This window comes from Xiphophorus couchianus, chromosome 5 (genome assembly GCF_001444195.1).
Source record: "Xiphophorus couchianus chromosome 5, X_couchianus-1.0, whole genome shotgun sequence".
NCBI lineage: Eukaryota > Metazoa > Chordata > Actinopteri > Cyprinodontiformes > Poeciliidae > Xiphophorus > Xiphophorus couchianus.
The window spans coordinates 27,730,980-27,755,581 of NC_040232.1; the positions used below are offsets into that span (position 1 = coordinate 27,730,980).

Sequence of the window (24,602 nt, forward strand, 5' to 3'; positions counted from 1 at the left end):
CATCAGGCTAAAATGTGGGTTTTCATTCGATGTAAACTGTAATCATCCAAATTAATTTATTGAGATTTACACGTAATTGACAGATAGTTAGAATCCAGTAGATATGTCACTCAGATTCTGCGTCATTCATCACCAGCTATAGAGCTTTCTTTAACTCCTTTTATACTTTTTCCAACTCTTCTTGTTTATTTAGGTTCAGATTGTTTGAGTAAGGTGGACAGAAAATTAGTAAAACGTTCAGATTTAAAAATAACAGCAAAATGAGTCTTTAATTGCCAATGCGATGTAATCTGAGAATCCTTTTTAATATCACTGTAAATTAAGTTATATTTTTACTATTTATCAGATCTCTCCCTGGAATAACTGACTAAAGCAAGTCTCATTATATTTGACCTCTTGCTGCAGCATATGTGCTGCTTTGGCTCATCTACATACTGTCCAGATCTTGTCTTGAGCTACTCTGACTGGTCCAGATGGCACGGTTTTGGTCAGTGGGATTAGACATTTGTGTGTCCCTGCAGGAGAAAAAGATCCGATGTGTCTGAACACGAAGTCAGTGTGGCTGAACGAACAGACAGGAACAGCTTAATAACAGGGGCAGAAGTGTGTTAACTGCTCTTTTCACTGATCTAACCTCACATTTCTCACATCTCTCCAAATATCAGCCTCTTTGCATCATTAGAGTGAGTGAGGAGTTCTCTGTGGGCTAAACTACTGAATCATATGCCTGACATCTGGTAAAGTTGTGAATTTTTTGTATGTGGGGTCTATGTGTGCGTATTCATTTTTTAACAGTGATCACTTCCAGACGGACTGTATGTTGGGAAAGTTTGGCCCAAGGTTGAGACCTTAAGTCTGCTCTTCTCAACTTTCATCACCCAATTCCTTTGCACGGTATTTTCCCTCTTCCCCATTTTTTTTATTTGTCCCCCACCCCCACTCCATTTTTAATAATCTCACTTTTTCTTCCTTTCTCCATCTCATATTACCATAGATTCCTTCTAACCATTCCAGTGAAACACAGGCCAGAGTGACTGTGTTTCCTCAGTCACTCCAGCCTGTGTTTCCCTCCTCTTTTGGCAGGTCCTGGTCATTCCTGACAACCCAGAGAATAACTGGGGTTTTCCAGACATTCCCTCTTCAAATGAATCTCCTCAAGACCTACATATAAAGTGAGGTAGGCTATATAGATGTGTTATAACACCAATAGAAATACATCTATTTCTAGCACATCTGTGATAAAACAGAAAAAAACTACTTATCATCTGATATGAGAATTTCAGTAAGTCTAGAATACTACTTAAAATGAAGATCAGTTACAGTCTTAAACACAAGTTGTTGACTTTCCACATATACCAGATGGCACTTGTTTGTTCATATGCTAAAAGGCGTTGTCAGTAGAGTCTGAATGAAGTTAAAAATCTACAAAGAACTCTTTGCTAATGAGATGAAAGTTTTCTTGGTACAAAATCAAAATGTGTCTGGAAACAAATTCTGTGGATTCAAACTTGGCTGCAGTGTCGGATGTCTTCATAGAATATGATAACGCTTCATTTGTTCAGTGAGGAGATTCAAATTGCTGCGGTAGCAAACTGTTGTCAAATAAAGTTAACCAGAGTAATTATATAATGCGACTGACAGATAAATCTCTAATTTAGGGGGGGAAAGAAAGTAATTGCCCTCTAATCTTTATAACTGATTGGTTGCAGTGACGTGTTCAGGGGAAGTTTAATTATGAAAAGTAAAATAGGTACATGTAACAAGGTAGCCGTTCGCGGTAGGATTTTACAGTGACGATGAAGCGTTGAGGCAGAGTCAGGTGGAAAACAGCAGTGGTTTTATTCTTCACACAACATCAACCAACACTTCACAGGTGAAAACTGCAGTCTTAAATAGTCCCAGCTGTGACGGATCAAACCACCTTTAATTCACAGGGGAATCTCAATTCATCAATATCCACTTATTTAATTAAAATACCTTTTACTAAATATAAACATTTCCATTTACTTTTTATAAATATTTTATGTTTTATCATTACACCAAATGAAACACCACAAAACCCATAAACAATTCCCCCCCCCACACTTTTCAATGGCCTCTCCCGGAGACTATATATGGTGTCTGGACCCCCGGGGCAGTATTTGTCCAAACACCCTGGAGAGGACACAGAAAAGACAGGTGAGTCACTCTACATTAGCACTCCACACCCAACAGATTATGCACAACGCATTTGCTCAGTTTTACCCACTAGTAGCTCATTGCTCTGAGTAACAATTATCCTCCCTCCACAGGCAACCACCTCACTCGTCAATGAGGAGCAGCTGTGCAGAGCCCAGAACAAAAGGCTACATGCTAATGTCTAAAAATACTCAATAAATACAATTAAAACTTCTTGTGTGCAAATTGTTACTGATGTGCAAATCTATGCTTAAAGTGCAGTGCTAAATAAAGTGCTTGTTAATAAAGTGCAAAAATACTTTAAAAATGCAATACAGTGATTTCAGTAAAATAGTCCCAGTAATGAAGATCTCTTCATTACATTTCCTCCCTCCTCTCTTAAAAGCACAGTACCTCAGTCCTCTGACACTCTGGATAAACAGTCAGCAACCACATTAGAGTTCCCTGGCTTGTACTGGACTGTGAAGTCAAATGGCTGCAGTGACAAGTACCATCCAGCGATACGGGCGTTGGCATCCCTCATTCGTCTCAACCACTGGAGGGCACGATGGTCCGTCTCTAGAATAAAGTGACGTCCCAAAAGATAATACCTCACGGCCTCAATAGCCCACTTCATGGCCAAGCACTCCTTTTCCACTGTTGAATATCTCGTCTCCCTGTCAAGCAGCTTCCGACTCAGAAACACCACAGGTCTTCTTTCACCGTCCACCTCTTGTAGAAGGACAGCTCCAAGTCCCACTCCCGAAGCATCTGTTTGTAAGATGAATGGCTTAGTGAAGTCTGGTGTGTGCAAAACAGGATGAGTACATACCGCTTGCTTGAGATCTTTGAAGGCTCGATCACAATCTTCTGTCCAGCACACTTTGTTGGGGGCTGCACCCTTTGTTAGATGGTTCAGTACAGCTGCTCGTTCGGCAAAAGAAGGTATGAATTTTCGGTACCAGCCCACCAAACCAAGAAATCCTCTCACCTTCTTCTTTGTAGTTGGAACCGGGAAGGAATGGATTGCGTCCAGCTTCCCCACTTGAGGCTTTATTTTCCCAAATCCAATGACAAAACCTAAGTACTCCACTTCTCTCTGGACTACATTACACTTCTTTGGGTTAACAGTCAGTCCAGCCAGCCTGATGCGGTGTAGGACCTCCTGCAGGTGAATCAGATGCTCCTCCCAGGACTGGCTATACACCACAACATCGTCTAAATATGCTGCAGAAAATGCTGAAACATCTCTCAGTACATGATCCATTAAACGTTGGAATGTTGCTGGGGCACCCTGTAGCCCAAATGGCATGACTCTAAATTGGTACATACCAAAAGGAGTTTTAAAGGCGGTCAGCTCTCTTGCCTCTGGTGCCAACGGCACTTGCCAGTATCCTTTGCACAGATCCAGCGTTGTGATGTAGCTTGCTGAACCGACTTTCTCCAGTAGGTCGTCCACCCTGGGCATCGGGTACGGGTCAAAGTTGGACACAGCATTTAAATATCTAAAATCTATGCAAAATCTCAGGGAGCCATCTTTCTTCGGTACCAACACAATCGGGCTGCACCACTCACTACTAGACTCTTCAATTATACCCAAATCCCGCATCAGCTTTAATTCTTTTTCCAGTACTGGAACCAACCGCTCTGGTATGCGATAGCTCTTTTGACGACTCGGTGCATCTTCTTTCAGCCGAATCTTGTGTTGAACCAGTGATGTAAATCCTGGAACTTCTTGAAAGAGCTGAGGGTCCAAGAGAGGTTTGATTTTGTCCTGCTTAGTAGGGGACAGATGAGAAATGTCAACCAAAGCACAGTCTGACATGCTAGTTGGAAAAAATCTTTCAGTCACCTCCTCATCCTCAACTGCTCTCACAAATAGCTCCTGGTGCACAGGCTCTTGTCGGCTGTGGAACTCTTTCAACAAGTTGACATGAAAGGTCTGATGTTTTTTAGCTCTTTCCGGCATGTACAGTTCATAAACCACTTTACTCACTTGTTTGGTGATCTCATATGGTCCATGCCATTTTGTCAGCAGCTTGTTGTCGCTGGTAGGAAGCAGTAACAGAACCTTCTGTCCTGGCAAGAAGACTCTGTCTCTGGCCTTCTGATCGTACCATGTCTTTTGATGTTGTTGAGCTGCTTTCATGTTGTCCTGTGCAAAAGATGCCATTTCCTGCAATCGCTCTCTCATGTTGATGACATATGCTGCAATGTTTTCCCCCTCTGGCTTAGCGTCTTCCCAACAGTCCTTCAGTAGATCCAGCGGACCTCTCACTTGACGCCCATACAATAGTTCGAAGGGTGAGAAACCTGTGGACACTTGTGGTACCTCCCGGTAAGCAAATAACAGGTACGGCAGCCATTGGTCCCAGTCAGCACCTGTGTCAGAGACAAACTTGTGCAGCATATTTTTGAGAGTCTGATTATATCTTTCCACTAGCCCGTCTGTTTGGGGGTGGTAAGGGGTGGTCTTAAGTCCCTTAATCCCTAATAATTTATAAACCTGCTGCAATAGTTTGGACAAAAAGTTTGTCCCACAATCTGTGAGAATTTCTCTTGGTATTCCTACTCTAGAGAAAAACTGCAGGAGACAATTAGCAACATGTCGGGCTTTAATGGATCTGAGAGGAAAAGCTTCAGGGTACCGTGTAGCATAGTCACATATCACCAATATATAACGGTAACCTGTCGAGCTCCTTTCTAATGGGCCCACAATATCCATGCCGAGCCTTTCAAAAGGTGTTTCAATAATTGGCAGCGGTTGTAGCCGGGCTCGTGCTACTCCTCTGCCTGAAGTCAACTGACATTTTTCACAGGAACTACAAAATTTAGAAATCTGGGTATACATTCCTGGCCAAACAAACCGGCTACTGATTCTACTCAGCGTTTTATGAAAAGCCATATGACCTGCCCACGGAATTGAGTGGCCCAGCTCCATAACTTTGTGCCTGAACTGTTGTGGAAGGGCTAATGTTTTACACTGTCCCTTCTTCTGATATAAAATACCTCCCTTGATTATGTACACCGCATCTTCCAGGAAGTCTAACCGGCGCTGATTAGTTCCTCCCAATCCAGTTACTTTTTCAAACCAAGGTTTTAAAGTAGGATCATCTCTCTGTAGTGCACCTAAATCTGAGGGAATGTCAAACTCAAACAAGTTATTTGGCTTAGACAACTGTTCTATCCCTTCATCACCTGAGCCTTTGAATTTCTCCCTTCTTTTCTGAGCTTTTGACTTTTTAGTTTTTCCTAGCCTTGTTTCCAGAGACTCCCCAAAAAAGGGCAGCTCTTCCAACACCGTCTTTGAACTTTGAGCTCTTGTGACTACATTGCAAGGTTTCAATGGTTCTACTGGTATATCAGATGTAGGACATAAATCCCCTGTATCTCTGTTGGTAAGCACTTGGGGTTCATAGTCTGACTGGTGAATAAGGTCAAAGAGAGTGGGAATATCATTACCAAGTATAACTGAGTATGGCAAAGAGGGAACTACAGCTACTTGTACCAGGTATGTTTGACCTCCCACTGTCAAATACACCTCAGCACTAGGGTAGACATGTTCATCTCCATGTACACAGCTTATTTTAACCCCCACCCCACTTAGCTTTTCTTCTGAGAGTAAGCTAGCACGCACTAGAGACTGGAAGCACCCAGAATCAAGCAAAGCTTCTTCTTTCTGCCCATTAACTAGAACAGAAACAGTGCACACTTTCTTTTCTACAGCCTCAATAGCTGGTCTTGGAACTGAACACAAAAGTGATGGCTTTGATTTAAGGGTGGGGCAGAAGTGTTGTGTATGGCCAAAGTCATTACAGTTGTAACATCTAATATCTTTGACTGAAGACTTGGGAAATGACTTTTTAACATTGGGAGGTCTTTGGGAAGGGAACTGCTTTGAACTAGAAACATTTCTAGTCTGACTTTGACCAGAGCCCTGTTCACCCCCAGTGGACTTACTTGATAGGGCATAGTGAGTCTCTCGGCCAAAATAGGTGCTCTTGCTCCCCTTCCTGGCTGATGTGAAGACCTCCGCAAGAGCAGCTGCTTCTTTTGCCGTCTTCGGGTCACGCTCACGTATCCAGATCTCCAACTCTGGATTAACCATTCTTAGAAACTGCTCCAGAATTATCTGCTCAGATATTTCTTGCACAGTAAATTTATCAGGTTTAATCCATCTTGAAAACAAGTCTTTCAATCGCACATAAAGTTCACGTGGCGTCTCACCTGGTTCAATCTTCAGGCATCTGAAGCGGCGTCGATAAGTGTCAGCAGTGATTTCATATTTTGCCAGAATTGCCTCTTTCACGTTGTCATAGTTCTCAGAGTCAGCCATATCCATTAGAACATAGGCTGTGCGGGCCTTGCCTGTCAGCAGAGGAACAAGACGGACCGCCCACTCATCTCTAGACCAACGACACACCTGGGCCATCCTCTCGAACGTCATCAGAAAATGCTCAATGTCGTCATCCGTGGATAAGGGAAGAAATCTTGGTTCAATTTTGGACCTGGAACCATGAGCTACCTGGACATCACCACCATCTGATTCTTCTTCATGTGCTTCAGCTGTTGTGGGTTGAACATGTGCTTCTGATACATCAGGTCTTTCAAGTACAGCATGCACTTGAAGCTGCATTTGTTGAAATTGATGCTGTATGCTTTTCCACCTTTGCTCCTGGCGGGAAAAATCTTTATCAATCTTCAGGTCTCTAGCCGCTTGAGACCGCATAATAGCTTTCACCAACACTGTCAGTTCCTCCAACTTATCTTCAGGGTTGGTCGCTGCCATGGTCTCCATTTCAGAGGAAGCTCCAGCTCCTTCATCAGGCTCTCCCTCGTGGCCTAGCTTTTTACCACCTCTGGTCATCATCTTCTCACTGTGGCATGAATGGCACACTTCTGACACCACTTGTAACAAGGTAGCCGTTCGCGGTAGGATTTTACAGTGACGATGAAGCGTTGAGGCAGAGTCAGGTGGAAAACAGCAGTGGTTTTATTCTTCACACAACATCAACCAACACTTCACAGGTGAAAACTGCAGTCTTAAATAGTCCCAGCTGTGACGGATCAAACCACCTTTAATTCACAGGGGAATCTCAATTCATCAATATCCACTTATTTAATTAAAATACCTTTTACTAAATATAAACATTTCCATTTACTTTTTATAAATATTTTATGTTTTATCATTACACCAAATGAAACACCACAAAACCCATAAACAATTCCCCCCCCCACACTTTTCAATGGCCTCTCCCGGAGACTATATATGGTGTCTGGACCCCCGGGGCAGTATTTGTCCAAACACCCTGGAGAGGACACAGAAAAGACAGGTGAGTCATTCTACATTAGCACTCCACACCCAACAGATTATGCACAACTAGTGATGGTGAGATGAAGCCTCATGAGGCATTGAACCACTTGAGCCAACTGGTTCGAGAAAGGGTTCATTTCTTGAGGCTTCATGTGCACACGAAACCACCTACTGGCCAGGTGTATAATCACAGCCAGCTGTATCTTAATACGTGTGATGCATTGAATTTTTGTCTATTATGGCTCTTGGGAATGACTTCACAAAAGGTGTAGGACGAAATCATTTGTCTACATAAATTATGTATACACATATGTGTATAATAAAATATTGTTTGAATGTATTCTCTGTGTGTAATTATTCCCAAAATAGTAGTGTCATGTGATATGGCATGTTGTGTAATAAAGTTTTTCTGTGACTCTAGAAAAATGGCCTGGGCTTAATCAGGCAGAGGACAGTGAAAGTGCTTGTGGAACTAGGGAGGGGCAGTGAATAGGCTAATGCTTGTGTAACCTGGATGATTTCATGCATTTTTATTAAGAAACAACAATTTCTCCACAGTTTTTGGTTTCAAACGATTTCTCTTTTTTGACACTACATGGATGAGGTGTTATTATTGTACCCCAACTTCTTGGAGCACAATAAACACCTCACCTTTACAGAAAATAAGAAACAGTGAAAAATACAGTTCCTCATAAGCAAACCTAATGCATCTGCAAATGTTCAGTTCACCTTACCTTGTTAGGGCTTATCAAATCAAAATGTTCCCACATAGGGGAAATCCTCCTCTTTCTCACCGGCTCCATCATACTCCTATCCTGTCCTCACGCTCCTAAATCTCTATCTATCTATCTATCTATCTATCTATCTATCTATCTATCTATCTATCTATCTATCGCTCCTAAACTCTCCAAACACCAAACTAACTGTCTCAAACTAAATAACCACTATCCAAACTCTGCTATCAAAACTCTATCCACTCTCTCAACTGACCGCAACTCGCCTACAACAACCCACATTTTGAATGGAGCCTGTGGGGTTTCTAAAGCTGTCAAACCCCACGCCAACATCTGAGCCACTTTCCGAAGCAGTCACGTGGTACAGCCAGGCAGCGAGGCTTCGGACGTCATCGTTTTCGGCTCCTCCCCTAAATGAAGCAAGCCTCGATACGCGCTTTACGGAAACGCCCCCTCCATTACTCGACACACGCCTCGAAGCCTCGGCACATCACGTAACATCACTATGCACAACGCATTTGCTCAGTTTTACCCACTAGTAGCTCATTGCTCTGAGTAACAATTATCCTCCCTCCACAGGCAACCACCTCACTCGTCAATGAGGAGCAGCTGTGCAGAGCCCAGAACAAAAGGCTACATGCTAATGTCTAAAAATACTCAATAAATACAATTAAAACTTCTTGTGTGCAAATTGTTACTGATGTGCAAATCTATGCTTAAAGTGCAGTGCTAAATAAAGTGCTTGTTAATAAAGTGCAAAAATACTTTAAAAATGCAATACAGTGATTTCAGTAAAATAGTCCCAGTAATGAAGATCTCTTCATTACAGTACATCAGAAGTAAAATAGATGCTAAAATGATGAGACCTCCACTTAATTTTTCATAGATTTGCTTTTTTATTGGTGATACCAACAGCATTACGGTCAAAGTCACTGAATTAACACAATGCCTGTTGAAATGCATGGAAGATGTCTGGGTTGAGGCAATGCAGTACTGTGCCTCACCTGTGGTGACGCTGTGTCAACAATACACAATACACATATTCTTCACACATTGATATTCAAGTTGATTCTGGTGAGATCAAATTAGGATATCTACATTTTGTTAAAAAAAATTTATTATTTCTTTATCAGACCAAAATTATGCTAGAAAATATAATACACAATAATAATAAAACATCAAGAAAGGGTTAATGATCCATAAATAAGCAAAAACCACTATGCTTTATAGTTTATAGTTGTAATACAGAAGTTCATCTTTAGTCATGATGTTTATTGGCTGGTAGTTTTAGTTTCCAACTAATCTCCATAAATTCTAAGAGAAGAAACCAAGAGAGCTAAGATACTGCAGAAAGATAATGACTACTTTTAAACTTGAACAAAACCTTACCTCTAGACCCTGAATTATAATGTTAAGTTCACGTAAAAAAAAATCAATATCAACACTAAATCTATGTGCCTGGACATACTGTTAATCTGTTATCCACTGTAGTTTGTGTGTCCTGAAAGGAAAGGTCCTGTCCTGTTTTTCTTTCTTCGAGTTAAATCCTATTTGATTACATGTTCCTTTTGTTTCCAATTGTCTAGTCATAAAATTATCCCGTTAAGCCACAAGCTTGGCCTGTTCAACTCAGGTTTGGTGCTAAAATTTGCAGCGAGTGGTTAGTCCCTGTGTGTACAGCTCCTTCATTAGCTGTTATGCAGCTTAAACTCCAGGTTTAGAAAACATGAGTACATCTCACATCTGTTACTCTGACAGCTACCATAATATTAATAGTTTAAAGCCATTGTTAAGCAATCTTGAGTTTCCAGAACATGCCTCGTTTTGGTGGATGATGGAAAAGGACAGTCTGTATTAGGGGATGAGACAATGAGAGAGCACTAACACTTCAAAAACAGAAATGTTTATCAGTATTGGAGACTGTGATGGATAAAACAACTTACACACTCCCACACACAAAGACAACACTGTTTGCACCACAGGAGCTTACCCCTGGCTCCAACACTTCTCTGAGCTGCCACCTTTGGTAAGGCATGAGCTTTTCCCAGATTGAACTGCTCCAGTGAAAGATGATTGAAATATGAAAGAGCATCAACATATCTTAAAAGTCTGTAAACAGCGGCATCACTGCAAGGAGGCCACACCTATAACCCAACAAGTAGCTTGCATACACAGTCCCTAAAAGGTAACACACTGATTCCCACACACACTTACAGCAGAAGAGGAAGCTGGAGGACCAACGGTCTGAGCGAGTGTGTGCCTGTGTGTTTACTTTTGAATATGAGGTGGAATAGTGGCTGCCATTGAAAAGGCTGTAGTCATCCTGCCAAGACTGGCAACGGTGGAGCTGCTTGGCTTTAGAACGCCTCGACACAGAAATGGTGGCATGAAAAAGAGGATTTGGTTCTAATAATCAAAAGTGAGACGAATGATGTGGCTCAGGTGTTAATACATGAAATGTGCCGGACAAGAAGAGCAGTAGAAACATCAATAGTTCCTAAACGGTGACATTCTCTATGAAAGACTGAGGTGAGCCCAGAAATCCCCGCAGCTCACGAATCGATACCTACCCTCATTGACAGGGAGGAATTCAGATAATGGTTTTTCCTTACAACAGAGAGACACAGGAGATGTGACTCAGAGTCTGAGCCAGTGAGAAATGTCTGTTATACTTGGGCTGGTGCCTAAAACAGACAGAGCAGCAAACAAGATGCAAACACAAAGCAAATCTGATTGAGCACATCTGCCTGAAAGGCTTACAGCTGACGGACGACATCCTGGATGAGAGGAAATGTATTAAAAATGAGTCACTCAAACCATCTTTTCATTGTCTTAAAGTTGTTTGTGCCGCAGGGTCAAACACACATATAAAAGAGAAGCCTTTGCAGGAAGGAAAAAAGAAGCTCCCACTTTCTTTGCCTTAGTTTCTCTTCTCAGTTTCTCTGTTGCAGAAAACATCTGGCTTGAAGAGAAAGACAAAAAGTGCCTGGGGCTAAGTTGTGTTTGCCTCTCTTTTAGACTCATTTTACCTTTGAAATGAATCTCTTGCACCACCTTACACCACCGCATCAATTTTCTCAAAAAACAATAGGAGAACCTCTGTTCTTTTCCACCCAAAGAATCCATTACTGTTTTTTTTTTCTTTTTTTCCCTCTCCTCAGGATGAAGTCAGTGGAATTCCCTTTCTCTGCATCTCCTACACTTTGCAGAAGTAAATAGTTCACAGTTTTCTGCATTTGTCCCCTTCTTTCTCACGCACAGTAAACAGAGTAACACTGGCATGCAAAGAGTGACATTTTTGTAGTTTCTCATTAACTTTACACAAAACAGACTAAACTGTACTAAAGCAAAGAAGCAAAGTTTTAGTTGAGATTTACTTGTCTACTTGAAGCAACACTGACAAAAAAGGATAACAAGTTAAGCACTTTCTCACGCTCTGGGTTTGTATGTGCAGTACTCACAGTATTAAAGTTCCAGACGCGCTTGAAGGAGAGCCTCTTCCTCAGGCTCATCCTGTTCTCCTCTCAAAGAGGAGGAAACCCACCGAGTGTTCAGTTTACATATCTGAGCCACACTTGCACAAACGGAGTGTCTTCAGGAGGAATCTACAACAGGAAGCCCGGGGAGACGACCGGCATGGATGGAGACATGCCTCAGTGCCACTGTGCCCTCAGAACTGCTTAACTAATCAGCAGAAGCTGTTTAAAATAAACGGGCTGTAAATCACTGATGTTTAATGTGTCTAATTAGAGCGGTTGTTTCCGTCTGTTTCACTCACACACACACTCCTTCACACACTGAGCTGACAAGTTCCATTCTCTGGTAGATGCGCACACACACGAAGGGCTCAGTTTCCATAGTGAAACGCCCCCATTGGGCACAAGAAGGGGAGGGAACAAAGGTCAGCCTGCCAATCACAAGGCAGCATGGTTTTTCCTTCTCCACCCTTCTCCTCTTCCTCCCACTTCAAATCACATGAAAATGTGTTCAGGTAAGATCATTTTCAACTATGTGTAGATTTATTTTGTGTGTGTGTGAAATAAAAAAAATATAAATATGACTCATTTCTGAGAAAATCTTCAAAAGACGATGAGACGAGAGGACAGCTTGATGGAAATTAATTCAGGAGGTTTTGCTAAAGGTCAACCAAAGCAAACAAAGGCACTTCACAGGACACCGCACCACACTTCAGAACATACACACAAAGACCGAAGTGGTGCATACAGCCTCAAGTTCATGTCTAGCCTACAAATTGCAAGGTAAAAAAAGAAGAATAACTTAGAAAAATTAGAAAAAAAGAGTTTTTGTTTTTTCACATAAAAAGCACAAATGTTGTTTTGAGAACATTTTCAAGTAATATAATGGTAATGGCATAATAATGCAAGTCCACCTCCCCCAAAGACCAATAAACTTTAATTTCCAATTTCTAATGAACATTTAACACTGGAACTTGAAGACATTTTAAAAATTCAAAATAAATAAATAAAAAAATACACATGGATCAACAAATAAAATGGATATTGAAGTTTCCGTAAACAAAATTACCCTCAAAAAAGGGCCTAGTTGAGACTGAAGGACCAGACTGAAGCCTTTTGTCATCCAGTCAGAGACGAGAAAATCAAACAATCATGCACATGGAAATTATCAAACTTGTTTTAATTTATCAATTGATTTATTGCTTATTGCAACAGGCTTACTAGAAGACTTTAAAAGGTGTTACCAATTAAACGTAGAAAGTGTGGCTTGCATTTGGGTTCACCCTCCATTACTCTGATACCTTAAAATTCAAATTAATTAAGTCAAGCGTCAGGCAGGGAGAGCATTAATCAGAGAAGCAGCCAAGAGGCTTCTCTGCAGAAACCCCATAGATCAGGTGAGAAAATCTGTCAATCATTTTAGTGTTATTTGGTTTTGTAGGTGAACAGAGCACAAAACTCTGTGAAACTTCCTGCTGTGAAACATGAAGATGACATAGCATCACCTGCTATGGTGATGCTTTTCTTCAGCAGAGGCTGGGAGCCAATTAAAGAAAAACCCATAAAGGACAGAAAAATAAAATCACCTTTCAGCAGCAACATTTTTTACAGTTTTGTGAATCTGTCATGTTTTCCCCTTGCGGTGACTTTGTAGTGCCAGGTCAACTATGCTGAAGTTGCAAGTAGACAAGTCAAAATTTTCGGTTCTAGTGTGTATTGATGCACACAATTCCTTTGAAGTGTCTGGTGAAATCTTATTTTTCTGGGAAGTGTACCCACATGCCAAGTACTAGAGCCTCCACTCAGATTCACTCTAAGCAGAGCAGACAGGCCTTTAAATGGTGTATGTTACAAAGTTCAGATCTGGTGTCATAAATAATTAGGAACTGAATGAAAAAAAACCTTAAGTATGATCTCATTAACAATTTATTCTAATAATTTCAGTAATTTTAAGGACAAATTGCAGAAATGAACTGATATTTTCTGCCTTCTTTTTACCACCAAAAACCCCATCAGAGCTTGAGGTATTTCAAATGCTGTGCCATAGTGTCGCTAAAGTTAATGCTAGCCTTTCACGTCCCCGTATCTTAGCAACATCAGGGATGGTTCCAGCACTCGGCACCCCTCCGACAACCAATATGCACACACACAAAAACTAAGGCGAAAGCAGCTGCCAAAGCACTAATTAGCAGGAGCTGCTGTTCTTAAGGGGAAAGTCCAGTGGAGCCTTGATACTCAGTACGTCAGAGCTGGTTCAGCTCAGCCTGCACACCCGAAATCACCACAGAATCTGGGAAAACCACACAGCTAAAATTCTTTCAGAAAACTGATTGCTCACACCTCTTGGTGTGTGAGCAATGGATTTAGGAGAACCGTGATGAATACTGTAATTACATGAGCTCAAACTAACCGCAACACACATTTGTCAGTGCAGAAAAACATAAGAAAGGGTACAATGTCACAAAACATATGAGGAGTGTAAACAGGGTTAGCTGAAATGATGGTATGTAAAGGGGTTGAGAGACAAACAAAGAGTTCAGTTCATCTAGTGTCATTAAACCAAATGTTGTGTGAATGTCTACTATATCATGGACTTCAGGCAAACCAGTTCAACACAAAAAAGTAAACATTTATAAAAAAAAATAAATAAATCTGTGCTTGGTCTCGATTTGCTACCATCTCCTGAAAACAGAGAAACACACTTTGAATGCATAGTACAAGTTGCTACCTTATATTGTCGTACACCTGACCTAAATTTCCATTTTTGTAAATTTTTCAAAAAATGTTTATTAAATAAATGTTAAGTCAGATATGAGTATTATTTAATCTGCCAGGGTTTAGAGCATCTTTGTATACTAAGTTAATAGTTATATTGTTTCTAATTATCAATTTTACAACAAGGAACATAGGTATTTCATGAAAAAAATCGCAAATAATTTAAACTTAATGCCTATAAAAGAGGAACCGTGCAGAAAATACCACACTTTAAAATAATGCAGCATCAAGAACTAAACTTAAGGACTCTAAATACCACAGAAACGTTGTGACAATAGTGGAGAAATTAGCATTTATTTGTTATTACAGTAAGAGAAAAATCTAAAACTGAGACATTTCCTTTTGGTTTCTTCAAATATAATTGAAGAAACATTTTTCACCGCAGAGGTGGATAGTCAACGTCCTATTTATTTTATGTCTGTATAAGACAGTAAAACCAAACACTGCCCCCTGCTGTTGTTACTAAAGTGGAGCATCGGCTTGAGAAGAGCATGGGGGTGAAACCACTGTCCTCTAGGGCCAATGATTACCTGCTTTAACAGATCTGAATCAAATGATTGGGTCATTAAAGTGCTTCCACAGAACCTCATGACATGCTGAGGAGGTAATTCAAGCATTTCATTCAGGTAGGTGGAAGCAATGACACCAAAAATGTTGTTGGACATTGGTGCTTGTGGATCAGAGTTTAAAACCCTGTAATAGAAGAAGAATAAAAGCTAATGTTGATATGTAGAAGGTTTTCAGGTTATTATTAATTTTTTAAAATTGCAATTAAAAAAATGTAGAATCAGAGCTGCTAAAGGATAGTTTTTTTTCAACCAGATGCAAAATATTTTAACAGATAGAAAAAAAGATCTGGTGAATGAAGTTTTCTGGTTTATTGAGATAATAATCCAAATAGACTGAAAGAATTAGTGTGAAATGTATTTGGGTTATTTCTGCCAAAGGCTTCAAAGTGCAATACAGAATAAAATAAACTTACGTGCAGGACTTCTTTCAATGTTTTTCAGGTATTTATTAAGACCATCCACAATAGGCTGTGTCAAGTTTACATACTAACATAAATTATAATGTACTGTATCTTCAATGTAAAATAAAACCATGGTAAAATAAGATAAACACAGTTGAAAACTGTATTTATAAGACTGAGGTATAGCTGGTTTATCTTTTTTAATAATGTTAATAATCTGTTAATAATGTAGTTGCAGTCTTAGTTTTTCAGTGAATCTTAGTTTATTTTAGACTGTAGATTAACTAAATTTGTTGGCTGAATCTGGTGTGAGTACAGCTTCCACATTGTTATTTGAAAGTAATAAGATCAGGATCTCATTGTTTTGGCAAATGCACTCAAGCAACTGTTCCCATACTGTTTGCAAGAATGATTGGGTGTTTCTTTTTATATGTTTTCTTTTATGTTTTCAGACATGTTATAAAACAGAGTACACCTGGCAGAGTACAACACATTCCACATTTGGCCAAAGAATTTAAACCATAAATGTTAAGGAAGGTATACATTTTCATAATTAATAACAGGACTTCCTTAAAATCACACCGTTTTCCAAATATTCCCCCAAGCCATAGAATCTGATTGACCCATAACACTGAGTCACATTGGAACAACCTTTAAGAAAACATATTTTTTGAATGACCAACATGCAGTCAATAATATGTTCCGTCAACCACATTTAGCAGAGTTATTATCTGAAAAAGCATACCGTAAGTAAAATTTGGAAATGGTAAATAGCCTAAAAATTCTGGCAAGATTAGCAGACCAGTTTGTGTCAACTCAAAATGGGGGACCAGAGCCAACAGGTTGTGCCAAAGGAGAAATGAGTCAGTAAGGGCAACACACACTCCGCAAGAGCAGAGATTTATTGTTTTGCTTGAGGTGGCAAGAACCAGTATAAAACGTCCAGTTCTCTGCAGGACATTTTATACTTCACAGGAAGAAACGAGCTCAGAGAGTGAACACACTTCTCTGATCTTACGGAGTATGTCTCAAACACAACTCACCTGACAATATTTGGCCATTTGATTATTTGCAGTTTCAGAATCAAACAGACCACTTCTAAAACACTGATTATGTGTGACTAAATGTAGAGCTTGAGCTTGAGAACGCTATCAGTTTGAAAGTAGAAAAACTAATAATCAAATTTCAGAATTTGATATTACAACACATAGTTTCATAGATTAGATTACATTTTCTCCACTCAAATCCATAGTACTTTGGATGGCTATTTATATATTAAAATCAACCTAATGCTAGTGCCAGAAACTATGTAATAATAAACAAAATATAGAATGAAAAACTTCTTAGCCATATCCATGTTATACATATAAACAATAAATTCAGTAAATTCATTAACTTTTAATTTATAAGTACATTTTTTCAGTTCACTAAGCTTCTAAACTGCTTGCAGAAAAGTATTCAGAGGCCAATTTCCCAGACTAATGATTTTACAAGTGTCTGCTGCTAAGCACAGACTAATAGTTATAAAATCTAATTAAAATATACATGACTACTAAAACCAATAAAAAGAAAAATATGTGGGGTGTTTCACCAGGAGTGGTTTATTAAAGGTTCTGCCAAAAGAAAAACAAAACTACAGTACATGTAAGAACTATTATGCTTAATGACTGCATGCTTTGCTTGGCAAAAAAAAGAGAAGCTGTGCACAGCTGGGTAGTAGTACTTTTTGATGCCCAATTACCTCTGTATGTGATCATTTCTGTCTAACAGGGTCTTAAAATCTCTTTTCTGTAACTGGGAATTTTTAGCTCGGTAAAGAATATACACTTTAAAAATGTGATTATTTTTCATAATGCTGTACATTGTAATCATAGACTGGTTAAAATACTTTTCCTTCACAGCCACACTTTGAGAAAGACGGCAATCCACATTAATGGCATCTCTAGACAAAATCTTATGTACGAAATTATGGAATGAAACATTTTCGAATAGCAGCACAATCTTACTCCCTGCCAACATTGCCACAGTGGTGCCAAGATAAATTTGTCACAGTTGTATGCAAACGTTTTTAATTACTGTTCTGACTCCACATGTGGGCACGTTTGGACAGGAGCCTTTTTTTTCTTGTAGACATTTTCCAACTTCTAGAGATCAACATATCTGACTTACTTCAATGGTATGTTCTTTTGCCTTTCTCATTTTGAAGAGTGGCTAAGAGAAGATCATTTTAATATCTCAAGAAATTAAATTTCCTCAACACCGATCAACAAACTAGAACTGACAAAAAGTTACATTAGTTACATTTATTCTAAAGTGATTGGGAGGTGATATGTGAGGCACTGATGATTTAGTTAAATTGTTTTGTTACTTTTTATGGAGTTGTTTTTAAACTGAGCAAAACTACTCTCATTTAGGTCTGAATGGTTCTAAAAGTGATAGAAAATAAAAGTTCAGTTTTAACAAGTTTACTCATTTGTGACATTATGAGAATCAGAATTAACACTGTTTGGAGGAATGGTGATAAAACCTCTGACCTTGCAACTGCTGGATATCCACTAAGTCACAATTTACCCAAATAAATTAAAAGGATGACTCTGTAAAATAATGATCACGTAGGCCAAGTACAAACACCACAATAAGACATGGAATCTAAAATCAATAGAATGAGACCGCTAAAATCTGTTCTCTAGAAAAGTAAAACATACTGACTCATACGTTTTCTCAATTCTGATGTGGTAAAACCTTTAATCTAGGATTAGTAAGAAGTTTAAACAAAAATATTTGTATTTATTTTAAATCAGAAGTATGCAAAATGTGACTCCTGGCCTCATGGGGTGTTTTACGTACAGGAGCGACACTGATCCTGTTCCATCATCTGATTTTCCCTCCCTAACACGCTCTGCTCCAGGGTGATATCACGAGGAACAACACGCACAAATCTCTTTAGTGAGAATAAACAAACACACACACAGGAATAAACTTGTGTGCAGTTCTTATCTTTAGGTGCCTGAATGTGTTTTTATTTATAATTTTAGGGTATGAATGAGTTTTCTGTGCCCTTGTGGGGGTGTGTGTGCGTGTGTTGGGTCAAGGGGCTGGGAGAATGCTCTTTTCTCACAGATGTGTTCAGTTAAATAATGTCCTGAGCTGCTCACCACCACAGTGTCAAAACTTCTTAACCCTCCACAAACAACTGCACATTCATCCACAACTACCAAGAACAAATCACTAGTCAATTCTTTCACATTATATATTAATCAGTCAGTCCAAGGATTTAGAATCAATAAAAATTGCTGCGTTTTATCCAGTTTACTGGCACAATGTGTATAAAAGCCTTAAGCATACACACAGAGACACAAATAGATTCACACAGCCAAATCAATCAGCTTTAATGATGGAGGGATCAAATGGAGGAATCAACAGGTGTCCCTTTAAGTCAAAAGAGCCAGAAAGAGCCTAATGATTGGCTCAAACGGGTCATGTGATCTGTCATTCCTGAGATGGGCTTCTCATCTACAGTTTAATGCATCCAGTTCATATTAAATTAAAAGAAATGCAGGTCAACAAATGTAACAGAAAATATATATTTTTTTGTATACATGTAACATAAAAGGTTATTAACTCAAACTATTAGAAACACATTGATATCTTGAGATAAACTTGGATCATTTGCTGTGGTTGGACATGGTAAGGATTGTGTCAGACAGCTTGAATCCTACATATATATGTATATAGATATTTAGTGAGAGTGAGACAGACATGGCCAAAGAAATTCAACACATATCAATCGAACATACAGAGACACAAATATTGAACTCATTTACTCACTGGATCTGCAGGCATTTCAGTAAAAGTTTGCTGCTCCATGAAGACGCGTAGTCCTCAGCACCGCATGTGAGAGATCTTTTAAGTGAACATTGTCGTTAGCTGTCTAATAGGGGTGTGTATGAGAGAGGAGAGACTAAGTGCTGGTTTTCAAATGTCCAAACGGCTACAGAATGTCGCTGTCACCAGATTCCCCCTTTCCTCCCGTGCGCTCTCTCTCTCTCTCATCCCTCCCTCTCCTCTTCCTCCTCTTTCCTCTCTATCGTCTCCCCTTCCCTACCTCAACCCACCCCCACGCTCCCCTTACTCCCTCCCTCCTTCGCCTTTGCACCCACCCTCACATAATTTCTATTCCTCCCACACTGCTGCCGGCTGACACACACACACACACAAGACAAATGTGTAGGCATTACTGCAAAACCCCTCGTCATTAGGCAACACACACCCACACAAAATTAGCGCAAAGTTGAATGTGTTACCCTCAGCGCTCTTCAGTTGTCGGCTCAGTGTGCCCCACACATGTCTGGAGAATAAACTGACAGTTTTGATGTTTGGGAGGCGGAGGGGGGCTCAAAAAAGCAAACAGACGAAGAGGAGGGGGGCTCTGAGTGAACGACGCAATGATTTGTTCTGAAAGACCGAGACTGACAGCTAAGACAGCTACCTGCAGGAAGCGCTACGTGTTAAAAAGTGGCTGCATTCCTCAACATGCCTTGACACACAGTGGAGGTACTCACCCCAACACTTTCTACCGCACGCACACCCCTGCTGTCTGCCCTTAACTTGGCCCAGGGGTGATAACAGCGAATGTAGCACCACTCAATGACACCGACTGCTGATAAATAACCAGCAGTCAAGAGGCGTTTACTGGCAATCAACAGGGACAGAATGTGTTTTCACAGTATTATAAACATAAACAACATACAGGTGAAAACAGATGTTCACATATTTTGACTGAAAAAGACAGCATTTTTTTTTCTCACTTTCTCACGTTAAAGCTAAATGTTACCTATTTTAGGTCGATTAGTATTATCAAGTATATTTGTATTTAATAATTGCCAGAATAACTCCATTTCACCAGACAGAACCAGTGTAACTGAGTCAGGCTAATAGGGCGGCTTTTCAGCTCTGCCTCAAAATAATTTAAAAAGCAATGTTTTCTTTGAGCCACTTTATAACAAATCTGGCAGAATTTTGTTCTGTCTTTGAGAAGAGCACCACACACCTGCAACAAAACGTCCCCATAAACTGATGCTACCACCCTTCCACTTCAAAGTTGAGATGGTGGTTATTCATTAATTATTCTGACAATTAGTCAGAAATAAAAATGGCAAATTATCCAGATTTTTCATTTAATCACTTAAGACTTGCCTTTTCATACAATATTATAAATTTTCCTAAAAAAAAAAAAAGCTAATTAATATAATATTATAAGGACGTGTAATAATTCCATTCCTTTTTTTAAGTAAGATAATAAACATCTTATTGCCTGAAATACAATAACAGCCTTTCTTTAGAGTATGCCTCCTTATCTATAGCAAGTTATGAATCTGTGGCTTAAAAAATACTTCTAGCACCAAAAGTGAAAAGCTTAGACCTTTCTGATTGAATTAACATCAATATAGTGTAGGGTTGATCGGGTGATTGATTCTCTGGATTAACCGATAAACAATTGAACAGAAAAGGTGCTTAATAAGACACTTTTTTGTACAGAGTTTGAACCAGATGAAGATGAAAACTATGTCACTTGAAGATTTGAGCATAGAACATTTTTACAGACAAAAGTTTTTTTTTTTTTTTTATCTTAAATACAAAATGTAGATATTTTTTAGTACAGTTTTGGTTCAATTGCTGCTCTGAGTATGTTAAGAATTACTGAACTGCTAAATTAGTTGACAATTATTTTAATAATTGATTACCGGTAATCCTACTAATTGTCATAGCCCTACTTCCATCTTCCTTCTTTGTCCGTCACCCCTCAATGGAAAATTTAAGTGGAAAAATGTAAGTTGTTTTTAAACCATAACGTTTCAAAAGCTTGGTGTATCTTCATTCTTGTAGTTGGAGTGTCGCCATACCTAAAAAGAATTAAAGCTGGTTGAAATTGAGTTTTTAATTTATTTGCTCAGATCAGGCTTTGGAGGTGCACCAATTTTTTTCAAACAGACACCAAGCGTCTATTTGAAAAGATCATTACATAAAACAGATGTTTGACGGTTCAGAAGAGACGTATAAAAACCTTGAATTCAGCTTTAATGTGATGTACATCCTCTTAAAAGGCTCGACAGAACAGCACTTAATTAGAGCAGTGATGTAAGATGTTATTGGTTGTGCTCTCTCACCAATTCCTCGAAACAGAAAGCTGTTTTGTTTTTGTTTCTTTTTTTTACATTAAAAGGCCAACTGTTAAGTTTATTAGATTTTAGAAACATCAGTCTCACTGAAGTCACATTTGTGTGTTTAGATCCAAACTGACAGGATGTTAGGAAATATCTGCGTAGTTGGGATGTCCATAACAAGGTTTGAGTCAAATATGTTACATTTACCAAAACAGTGAAGCTACAACTAATGTTGCAGGGCAACTGTAGTTACAATGTAGCTCACCCCCATCAGCATGTGTATGAGTGAATGTAGTATGAAGCGCTTTGGTGACTAGATGAAGCACTTTATTTCCTTTAAGTTTCTTTTTTGAAATGTAATGCTGTCAGTGTAACTTTTTCAGAAAGCACATGATGGAAAAACAAATCTTCCTACTTCTACACAAACAGCCACTTATGAGTGCAGAATATTCTAAAAGATAAAGGAAGTTTCTGCACAGCACAGAACAATGTTTTAGTCCCCAGAAATGCTACATGCATTAATCATTCAATTTGAGTGTGTTTGAACAGCCACCAGCCACACAATAACCCAATTATTCACATATATAACTTGCATGACTTTCTTACAAGTCATATTTGAGCATTTGACCTCTAAATGATTAGTATTGCTTAATGTTATTTGCCAGTCTTCCTTGTGTGAAAACTTAACACACGTGGGACCACCCCAGCACAAGTTTTATATCAAGCACATGAACATTTTTTATTTTTATGTGCCATGTTGTCCTTTTGAAAAAGTTAATTTAATTAGCTGCCTGCAAGGGGGATGGATATGTTGTATTGGTGAGACGCAGTATTTACACTCTTACAGATTTATTCTTTACTTACGTTTTCATCCCAATTGAACAACTCAACGTATCTTAAAATATCAGACAAAATTAATGCAGAATGCAGTTTTCAAATGATGATTTTATAAATTTGGGGAAAGTAAAAGCCACCCAAACCGACATTGCAGTACGTAAAAAAAATTATTGCTCCCTAAACCTATTAACTGGTTGTGCCAAACTTGGTGGCCACCCTCTTCTTTGCAAGTTAAGTCAATCAAATTAAATGCTTTGGGAGAAATTAACAACCTGTTTAAAATCTTGTCACAGCATTTTGTTTTAATAAAGTCTGGACTTTGGCTTGGCAACTCTAAAACCATCTTTTTGTTTTTTTGGCTTTGGTATGTTGATGTATATGGAGTCCGCCTTGATGGTGTACTTCGCCTGATCGCCCTTCTGCATAACCCAAGTGAGCTTGGGGTTAAACTCTTGAATCAAAGGTCAGACACTCTACTTCAGGACTTTTCTGGTGGAGAACAAAATTAATAGTCGACAAAACAAGACGAGACAATATATGTTTCTCATCATTATCCTTCACGTAGAACAATAAAATTAAGGCGCAGTTTTGTTCAGTTAAGTTTAAAGTAAACACAGAATGAAATAATTAAATATAACATGAAAAAATAAAACATAATTAAAGAAACACACCAGAATATTTACACATTCGACAATGAATGCACACCTTTCGCCTTATTAGCTCATCAGTTCACAGAATAATTTCCCAAAAGTCATAAGAATCATAAATATGTTTTTCTCAAATATAGTTTGGAACTTTGCGTTCCTTTTCGGTCAGAAAGGTTTTCTGGCCTTCAGTGGAGGCCATTTTTTTCAAGTCTATTTTTTTATTGAACCACCAGCTGACCTTAGATATGACATGTGGGGCCATAGTTAAGGTCACTTTAATCACTTTTTATGTGACCTCCTAGATTAAATGCTGTTACACTCTTGAAGTTTTATTGATTGGCAGGCCTTGCCTGAGACGATTTAACACTGGTGCAGAAATTTTAAATATGTCAAATGAATAATAAAGCGTGGCTGCACAGTGGCGCAGTTGGTAGTACTGTTGCCTTGCAGCAAGAAGGTCCTGGGTTCGATTCCCGGCCGGGGTCTTTCTGCATGGAGTTTGCATGTTCTCCCTGTGCATGCGTGGGTTCTCTCCGGGTACTCAGGCTTCCTCCCACAGTCCAAAAACATGACTGTTAGGTTAATTGGTCTCTCTAAATTCTCCCTAGGTGTGTGTGTGTGTGTGAATGGTTGTTTGTCCTGTATGTCTCTGTGTTGCCCTGCGACAGACTGGCGACCTGTCCAGGGTGTACCCCGCCTCCCGCCTGGAACGTAGCTGGAGATGGGCACCAGCAACCCTCCCGACCCCATTAGGGACAAGGGTGAACAGACAATGGATGGATGGATGGATGGAATAATAAAGCATAAATGTTATGCTTTGTGATCACTCAGACGACAAAACATAGAATTAGCCTGAATAGATCTGCCTTTATGGGTCAGGCACATTGTCACCAATGACATCAATGACGATCTAGAATGTTTTTTCATCTGTATCTGCTGATACAGATATTATCGGATTGGTGCAGCTCTATCTGTTACCCTTTCTAAATAGAGGTCAATGACTTTGTTTCTGATCTGTTCTTGTATTTGTTTAGCACGTGATGTGTTGCTTGTTGCCGTATTTTATCTTGTTTCATGTTGTCAGACAGTTCCTAATAAAATAATTTCTTGACTGTAGAGGCTGGTGGAATTAACTTTTATGGTTAACTGCAGTTAACCATAAAAGGTCAATTTCTGGTCCATTGACCAGAAATTGCATTTTATATTTACTTTGAACTGCTTTGTTGCTAAAAATGTGCTACATAAATGAAATTACATTACCTTATTGTTACTGACTGATTCTAAACTTGGTTCAATTTAAATGTAATTTAAATGTGAGAAAAAAATACAAAAGAGAATAAATCTGGAAAAAGACTGACACCTATTTTCAACACTGTTCATATTATCTGGTAAAATAACTGTTAAAGAAGATTATTGGATCACTGAAATGTGAAGCATTATTCAAAAACAAGCATTATTCAAAACAAGAAGAGTGTTCAGTCTAATGCTCGTGTTTAAAAATTCAGCCCTACTCTATCACTAGTAAGCC

General features: G+C 39.1%; 1 protein-coding gene and 2 long non-coding RNA genes across 6 annotated transcripts in view; 2 read left to right on the top strand and 1 right to left on the bottom strand.

Annotated features, from left to right (window-relative positions):
* The window catches only part of rgs12b (regulator of G protein signaling 12b), a 62,570-nt gene that overhangs the window by 21,758 nt on the left and 16,210 nt on the right, over window positions 1-24,602 (bottom strand). The window lies entirely within an intron of this gene.
* Window positions 1,755-2,391, top strand: LOC114144492 (uncharacterized). The gene is made up of 2 exons (XR_003595496.1): window positions 1,755-2,178; window positions 2,292-2,391. It is a non-coding gene; the product is annotated as an uncharacterized LOC114144492 (long non-coding RNA).
* On the top strand, window positions 4,614-8,884 carry LOC114144491 (uncharacterized). Its single transcript, XR_003595495.1, has 2 exons — window positions 4,614-7,490; window positions 8,785-8,884. It is a non-coding gene; the product is annotated as an uncharacterized LOC114144491 (long non-coding RNA).